This window comes from Hemiscyllium ocellatum, unplaced genomic scaffold, assembly GCF_020745735.1.
Source record: "Hemiscyllium ocellatum isolate sHemOce1 unplaced genomic scaffold, sHemOce1.pat.X.cur. scaffold_255_pat_ctg1, whole genome shotgun sequence".
Lineage (NCBI taxonomy): Eukaryota > Metazoa > Chordata > Chondrichthyes > Orectolobiformes > Hemiscylliidae > Hemiscyllium > Hemiscyllium ocellatum.
Window position 1 is genome coordinate 920,974 of NW_026868131.1, and position 8,219 is coordinate 929,192.

The following is an 8,219-nucleotide window of genomic DNA, read 5'->3' on the forward strand; positions in this document are numbered from 1 at the left end:
AGATAGTGAGGGTTGTGTGGCCTGAGAAAGGTAAAGAGAGGGGGGCTTTCGGCTCTGGAAGATATTACACTGACAGGGACAGTTGAAGAGACTGAAGGAAAAATGCATGCAGAAGGCTATACAGATAGGGAGGCGAGTCGGGACTGAAGGTGAATACACAAGCATGGACAATTGTATTGTTAGACGGAGCTTAGAGGGATAGGGACTGGTGTAGGGAATTATACAGATAGGGAAGGTTGTGTTTTGGGTGAAGATTACAATGATACAGATAGTGTTAGGGAGTGTTTAATGGACTACAGAAGAGCTCAGAGAGAATGAATTCTGGGGAGTGGAGGATATTACAGACACAGAGATGGCTGTCGGTTTGAAAAGAGCTTCTACAGATCCTCAGTGCTGTAAGGCTGGAGGGAGGTTACAATAATAAGGGTTACCTGCACTTAATTATTTTTTGATATAGAGAAAGTCTCAGAACAGGACTGTCAAAAGGAAGTATAGACAGTTCAGAAGAGTTTACAGAGATATAAATGTTTTGGGCGGTTTCAGGATGGAACAGTGATTGGGAGTGATGTAACCAATGACAACAGTTATAGGGATTGCTCTAAAAGCAGGAAGAGTGACAGCCATATCGGTCGTGGTAAGGACAGGAGAAGCTTACATCGCCCAGGAGTGTTTTAGAGACTGTTGGAGATTACACATCTAAGGAGAGTATTGGGGATGAGGCAAGGTTCAAGACACAGGGATGGTTGACAGGACTGGACAATAACCTGAATAGAATCTCCACACTGTGGAAACAGGCCATTCGGCCCAACAAGTCCACAGCAATCCTCTAAAGAGTATCCAAACCAGTCCCATTTATCTTCCTGTCCATTAAACCCTACATGAATCGCGGTGAACTCACCTATACCACACTTGCCAGAATACTACGCTCAATTAATGATGGCCAATCCACCTATTGTGCAAATGTTGAGCTATGGCAGAAGAAACCCACACAGTCAGGGGGAGAACATGTAATGTCCACACAGACAGTCGGCCAAGGCTGGAATTGAAGTCAGGTTCCAGGCACAGTGAGGCTGATTATACAGGGCACTGCAGAGATTGGACTAGGTCACAAAGTTCACAAGGTTCATTGGAACAGGAGGAGAATATAGTCAGGATCAGGAGAAGGTTACATAAATGGTGTCCATGTGGTTAACGCAATAGGGAGGATTGTAGATTCCCTCGACAATTAGAGGTAAGGGCGGTTGGGGAGACTGGATGAAGTTAGGCATACTCAGAGTTGTACACACTGGGTGAGGTTACCGAGTTAGCAAGTTTGGACTGGCTGAGGTTATGGACAGATGCAGTTGTGGGAATGAGAGTTGTTACAACAATTGAGAGGATACCTCAGGCACATGGATGGTTTTAGTGGCTGCAGGATGTTCGAGAGCTAAGGAGGCTAGAACTGACTGGAGGTGGTCAGAGGTAAGGAACATTGTACTGATGGGAGTTAGTCACAGAGACAGAGAACATTGAAGAGAGAGAGGGGGCAAGGTTACAGATCTCAGAAGCGTTCAGGTGGCTTCAGAACTATACACAAAGGAGGGCTGGCAGGAAAGGCTGTAGGAACTGGAGGACTCTGTACAGACAGTGAGGGGAAATGGATGGTGGAAGGTTAGAGGTAATGAAGGTGCTGTAGGACAGGATGGAGGAGTGCTGTTGGGACTGGAGAAGGTTACAGTGACATCATGTGCTGGAGAGGCTGGAGGGAGGTACACAGATGGGGAGGTCAGTAAGGGCTGGATGTTACAGACAGAGTGGGCTGTAGGTACTGGACAAGATGACAGACAAAGTTTTGTTATAGTGTCTTGGTGATAGTGGTCATAACACTAGCTTTCAAAGTCATTTTGGAAAAAATAATATAAAGATAGGCCAGAAGTGAAGAGGCCAAATTTGTGGAAACCCTCTCATCATTAGAATATCACTGTCACTGTGCATTATCATTATCACGAGACAGGATCTGGCAAACACAGACCGGGAGAAACTATTTGCAGTTGGGTTCATATTCAGAAAGAGGAAGTGTGCCAAAGTGATACAGGGAGAATTCAAGGCCAGTGTGTTCTGTGAAGAGTGAATGAAAAGGCAGTAACTCCAGTGAATACTGGTCAAGCGGTATCCTGAGCTTGAGAAAGGAAATACAATGCGATGAAAACAGGCAAAGACCGACCAATGTATAGAGAGTGCAAGGGGATCCTTAAAATGACGGGCAAATAATGGGAACGAAATATCCTTGGCAGACACTGTTATGGAAAGGCGATAAGGTATTTAACGAGTATAGTTGGAGGAAGTGGATTTCCAGGTAAAGAGCGAGGCTTGATAGAAACCAAAGGGACAAACTGTGCATGGAGCCAGAGGACGTAGGTGAGGTCTTCAATGAATACTTCCCATCTGTATTCACACAGGAGAAAGGCATTGTAGCTGGGGATTTCATTTGGGACAGTGAGGTTCGAGAACAAGAAAAGATGAATAAGGAGGAGATATTAAATGTTTTCACGGGCATAAAGGTGGAGAAAGCCCCAGCCCAATGAAATGTATCCCAAGCTGCTATGGGAGGGAAGGCAAGAGATTGCTGGGGTCCTGGTGGATGTATGTAATACTTTGCTGGCCACATGTGAAGTGCCGAATGACTAGAGGATGGCTAAAGTGGTTCATTTGTTCAAGAGCAGCAGGGACAGGCCAGGTAATTACAGAGCGGATAGTCTGACAGCAGGGAGAGGGAAATTATTGGGAACGATTCTGAGGATGCATCAACACTTCCAAGGATCACCTCGGCAGCGTCACCACGGATTTGGTCTGAGGAAATACTGTCTGAGGAAATCAGTTCAGTTTTTTTTTTAACTGGTGTTTTAAAATATTGAGGAGGGCAGTGCAGATGATGTGGTTTACATGGACTTGAAGAAGGCCTTTGACAAGGTCCCTCATGGAAGGCTGGTCAAAACGTAAAGAGCCACTGGGATCCAAGGCAAGTTGGTAAACTGGATCCACAATTAGTGGATAGACTTCTTCGTGTTTGGAATTCTTGCAACAGTGGGCGTCCAACAGGGATCTGTGCAGGAACCATTGCTGGTTATTATGTACATTAATAACTTGGATGCGAAAGCAGAAATAAAAATTAGCAGGTTTGCAGAGGATATGAAAGATGAGGGGATGTTCTCAGCCTGCAGTCTGATGTCCATCATATGATAAACTGTGGAGAGTAATGGCAGATGGTGTTTACTTCTGATCACTGTGAGGTAATGCACTGTGGAAGTCTCATAAGCGAAGGATATACATCATGAATGGCAGATCGTCTTGGAGTACCGAGGAACACAGGGACCTTGGTGGGCAAGTCATTGGATGTCTGAAGTTGTAAGAACAGGTAGACAGGGTGGGGAAGACACCTGAACTGGATCAGGAAGGGGACGCATATCCTGGTGGGGCGAATTGTTAGAGCTGCTTGAGAGGATATAAACTAGTCTGGCACTGTGTTGGATCTTAAACAATCGTAAGGCCAGACAGAAGATTGAGGCTGGTGCACAAGTTAGAAAGAGCAATTTCAGCAGACAAGACAGGAAGAATATAGCAGGAAATGGGGCGAAAACTGATGATTAAACTACATTTATTTCAATTCAAGGGGACTGACAGCTAAGGAAGATGAACTCAGGCCATGGATTGGAACAGTGGAATGGGAGATTATAGTTAATGCAGAAACACAGCTGATCGAGGGGCAGGACTGACAGCTCATTGATTCAAGATAGAGGGACTGCAGGAAGGGGAGGCAAGAGAGGACGCGTGATGGTGGGTTTTGATTGCATGAATAATCACAGCAGTACTTAGAGAGGATATTGCTGTGGGATTGCCCACTGAAGTTATGTTAGTGGAACTGAGAAATAAGAATGGGTCATCACTTTGATAAGATTGTCCTACTGACCCCGAATAATCCGTGGCAGACTGAGGAACAAATATATCAGGAGATCTCAAATATCAATCAGAATAATAGGGCTGTTATGGTTGGGATTTTTCAACTTTCCAAATCTAGACTGGGACAGCCAGTGTTCAGTATTTGCAAGGGAGGAATTTGGTAATTGTGTTCCAGAAAACTCCCAATCAATATGTAAATGGCCTGAAAAGAGAAAGGGCAAAACCTGACCGCCCCTTGGGAATCAAGGTCGGGAAAGGGACTGAGGTGTGAGTGGGAACGCATTTTGTCAAAATGACCACAATTCTATGAGCTTGAAAATAGAGATGGAAAAGGACAGGTCTGGTCCACAAGTTCAATTTATGAAATGGGGCCAGACCAATCTTGATAGTATTAGACAGGAACTTTCAAAAGGTGATTTGCGAGACTATTTGCAGGAAAAGGGAAGTCTCGCAACGAGAATATTTAAAAAGTGAGTTAAATTGAGCGATCACCACCAGTATGTTCCTGTTTGTGAGCAGCTCAATGCTGACAGCACTCGGAAACACTGGCTGTCTATTGAGGATCTGGTCAAGGAAAAGGGGCACATGTCAGGTATCGCCAGCTGGATCAAGGGAATCCCTGAGGATCACAGGGGCTGTAGGAATACACTTTGGGTGGAAATTAGGAATGCAGAAAGGGTACATGAAATAGCCTCGGCAGAAAAGGATAAGGAAAATCCAAAAGTGATTGTATAAATATATTGAGTAAAAGAGTAACTCGAGACAAAATAGTGTCCCTTAAGGAACAATGAGACCACTGATGTGTGGAACCGCTGGAGATGGCTAAGACGTTTAACACATTTTTTTACTCCAGAACTTACTGTGGCCAAACACTGGGGAACTCAGGGAACAAGAGTAATACGTTAGACCATATTTGGAGTTCGCTGCAATTCCAGTATCCCTGCTCTAGGAAGGATGTTGTGAAATTTGAGAGTGCTCAGAAAAGATTTACAAGATGTTTCTGGGGTTGTTGCTGAATAAGCTGGGGTTATTTTCCCTGGAGCATCGGAGACTGACTGGTGACCTGACAGAGGTTTATATAAACATGAGGGATATTGTGTAAATATTCAAGGTCTTTTCCCGGGGGTTGGAGAGTCCAAAACTAGAGTGAACAGGTTTAAGGTTAAAAGGGAACGGTTTAAAAGCGACTGAAGGGTCAGCTTTTTTATGCACACGGTAATGTGTGCATGGAATGAGCTGAGAGAGAAAGTAACACATACTGATACTATGACAACCTTTACGAGATGGATGGGTATATGAATAATAAGGGTTTAGAGGTACATGGGCCAAATGCTGGTAAAAGGGATGGATTTATTTACATCTTCTGGTCAGCATGGATGAGTTGGACCGAAGGGTAGTTTCCATGCTGTACATCTCTATGACTTGAAAAGAGGGCATTTATAGAAGAGATGGTGTTGGAGGTTTTAAAAACACAAAGATTATGTAAAGCCCCAGGACCTGATTAAGTGTATCACAGTACATTGTGAGATGTTAGGGAAGAAATTGTGGAGACCCGAGCAAAGGTATTTGTACCATTGACAGACATATGTGATGGGCTGGAAGGCTGGAGGCTGACATAGTGGACAGTGAAGGAGGTGTGCTCCGATTACAAAAGGGATCTTGATGATTTGGGTGAAAGTGCTGAAAAATTGTAGATGGACTTCAATCTGTATAAATGCAAGGTAATGCACTTGGTAAAACAAACAAAGGTAGATTCGATACAATTACTGTTCGGACCTCAGTTAGTGTTTTAGAGCAGAGGGACCTCCGAGTTCAGGTACATAACTCTTGAGGTTTGCATCACAGGATGGATAAGACAGTGCTTGGCATACCTGACTATTGCTCAGTCCATTGAGTGGAGGATTTGGGACGTCATGTTGAGATTACACAGACATTTGTGAGACCTGCAATAGTCTGTACAGTTCTGCTCGCCCAGTTATAGGGAGGATATTATTAAGCTGCGGGGGGTTCAGAAGAGATTTACCAGGACGTTGCTGGATACGGAAGGTTTGAGTTCTGAAAAATGGCTGGATAGGCTGAGTTTTTTTACTGGAGCCTGGAGTTTGAGATGTGATGTTATAAAAGTTTATTTTAAAAAATGACTTATGGATCAATTTAATGGTAGTTGCCTTTTCCCCAGGATGGGGGAGTCTCAAGAGGAGGGACTACATCTTTAAGGTTAGAAGAGAGAGATGTTAAAAAAAATGGGTGCAAATTGTTACACAGAGGGTGTTTTGATTGTGGAATGAACTTCCTGAGGAAGTGGTGGATGTGGATACAATTACAACGTTTAAAAGACAGAGATACTAAACGAGTATTTTGCATCAGTTTTTACTGTGGAAAAGGATATGGAAGATATAGAATGTAGAGAAATAGATGGCGACAACTTGCAAAATGTCCATATTACAGAGGAGTAAGTTCTGGATGTCTTGAAATGCATAAAGGTGGATAAATTCCCAGGACCTGATCAGGTGTACCCTCGAACTCTGTGGGAAGTTAGAGAAGTGATTACTGGACCTCTTGCTGAGATATTTGTAACATGGAATTCTCACAGGTGAGGCGCCGGAAGACTGGAGGTTGGCTAACATGTTGCCACTGTTTAAGAAGAGTTGTAAGGAAAAGCCAGGGAATTATAGGCCAGAGAGACAGACGTCGGTGGTGGGCAAGTTGTTGGAGGGAATATTGAGGGACAGGATGTACATGTATTTGAAAAGGCAAGGACTGATTAGAGATAGACATTTGTGCGTAAGGGATCATGTCTCATAAACTTGATTGAGTTTTTTGAAGAAGTATCAAAGAGGATTGATGAGGGCTGAGTGGTAGATGTGATCTATATGGACTTGAGTAAGGCGTTTGACAAGTTTCCCTATGGGAGACTGACTAGCAAGGTTCGATCTCACAGAATACAGGGAGAACTAACTATTTGGACACAAAACTGGCTCAAAGAAAGAAGACAGAGGGTGGTGGTGGAGGCTTTCTTATCAGACTGGAGGACAGTGACCAGTGGAGTGCCACAAGGATTGGACCTAAGAATGGTGTAAATGCCAAGGGTAAGGGAGTCCAAAACGCAAGGGTACAAACTGGAGGTGAGAGAGCAAAGATTTAAAAAGGGAGCTGAGGGGCAACACTTTCCACAGAGGATGGTGTACAGATAGAACGGACTGCCAGGGGGCACATGCGAGAAACAAGAACAATGACAACATGGAAAACACATTTGTGCATGAACATGGAGAGGAGAAGGTTTGAAGAGCTAAGGGCTAAACGCAGGCAAATGAGACTCATTCAATATATGAAACATGGGCAGCATTGACGAGTTGGGCCACAGTTTCTGTTTCCGTGCTGTATCACTCTGTATCCAGCTAAAGAGGATTACAGTACGGAAATAAAGCATGCTGTAGACACTGAAGCAAGTTACAGCGATAGGGATGGTAGTCTGGAATGCAGTACGTTTCAAATATGTGGAGGGACTATCGGGAAGGGAGGAGGTTATAGGGGCAGGAACTGTTATAGGAGTTAAAAATGACTGAAGACACTGGTAAACAAGCCAAGTCATAAGTACAGTGTTGCAGAGTAGTGAGTCTTAGCACAGTGTTGGAGGGAGAACTCAGAACAGAAAGATCCCAGGCAGCATTCACAACATCTTGTCGGAGGCCTGCTTTCCCCTCTGATGTTCTGATGCTCACTAAGACAGCACAGGACTGGATTGATAACTATGAACTCCCTATGCTGTCTCAATGCAACATAAATTAAAATAGAGTTGGTGTTTGAGCTAGGGGTATGTCTGTACTGTACTGTGCTCCCACTCCAGCACTGTATCTATGTCATGTCTTGTTAGCGATGTTAGCAGCCCTCTCATTGCTCTCTGCTCTGTGCACTCTGAGTGATCTTACTTCACTGCAGGATTTATTGAAGGCTCCACATCTCCCTATCCTTTGTCTCTCTGGCTGACCAATCATCTTCAAAGAGGTGTTGGACGAGACACCTAGCAATTGGGAAGTCTATTGAGTCAGCACCTTCCTGAGAACCTACAGGAGACAGAAATAGACAGAATGGGAAATTAGACTGATGCAGAGAGGATTACAAATGGAGAATGGAAATGAGCCCCAAAGAGATCTGGAAAATCCCAGTCTCCATTCCTGGCCTATACTGTTGCACCTCTCTGGAATGGAGAATTCTGCTGGCTCAGGATCTAAAGGAAGTGCAAGAGTTGGAGGCACTGACAGAGGCGGCAATTAGATCCACAC

General features: G+C 44.2%; 1 long non-coding RNA gene across 2 annotated transcripts in view; it reads right to left on the minus strand.

Annotated features, from left to right (window-relative positions):
- LOC132812051 (uncharacterized) overlaps positions 1-7,992 on the minus strand; it is a 52,231-nt gene extending 44,239 nt beyond the window's left edge. For both annotated transcript variants that reach the window (XR_009643460.1, XR_009643459.1), the window contains exon 1: positions 7,866-7,992. This is a non-coding gene — a long non-coding RNA (uncharacterized LOC132812051). The remainder of the gene's footprint in view (positions 1-7,865) is intronic.
- Positions 7,993-8,219: the final 227 nt, after the last annotated feature.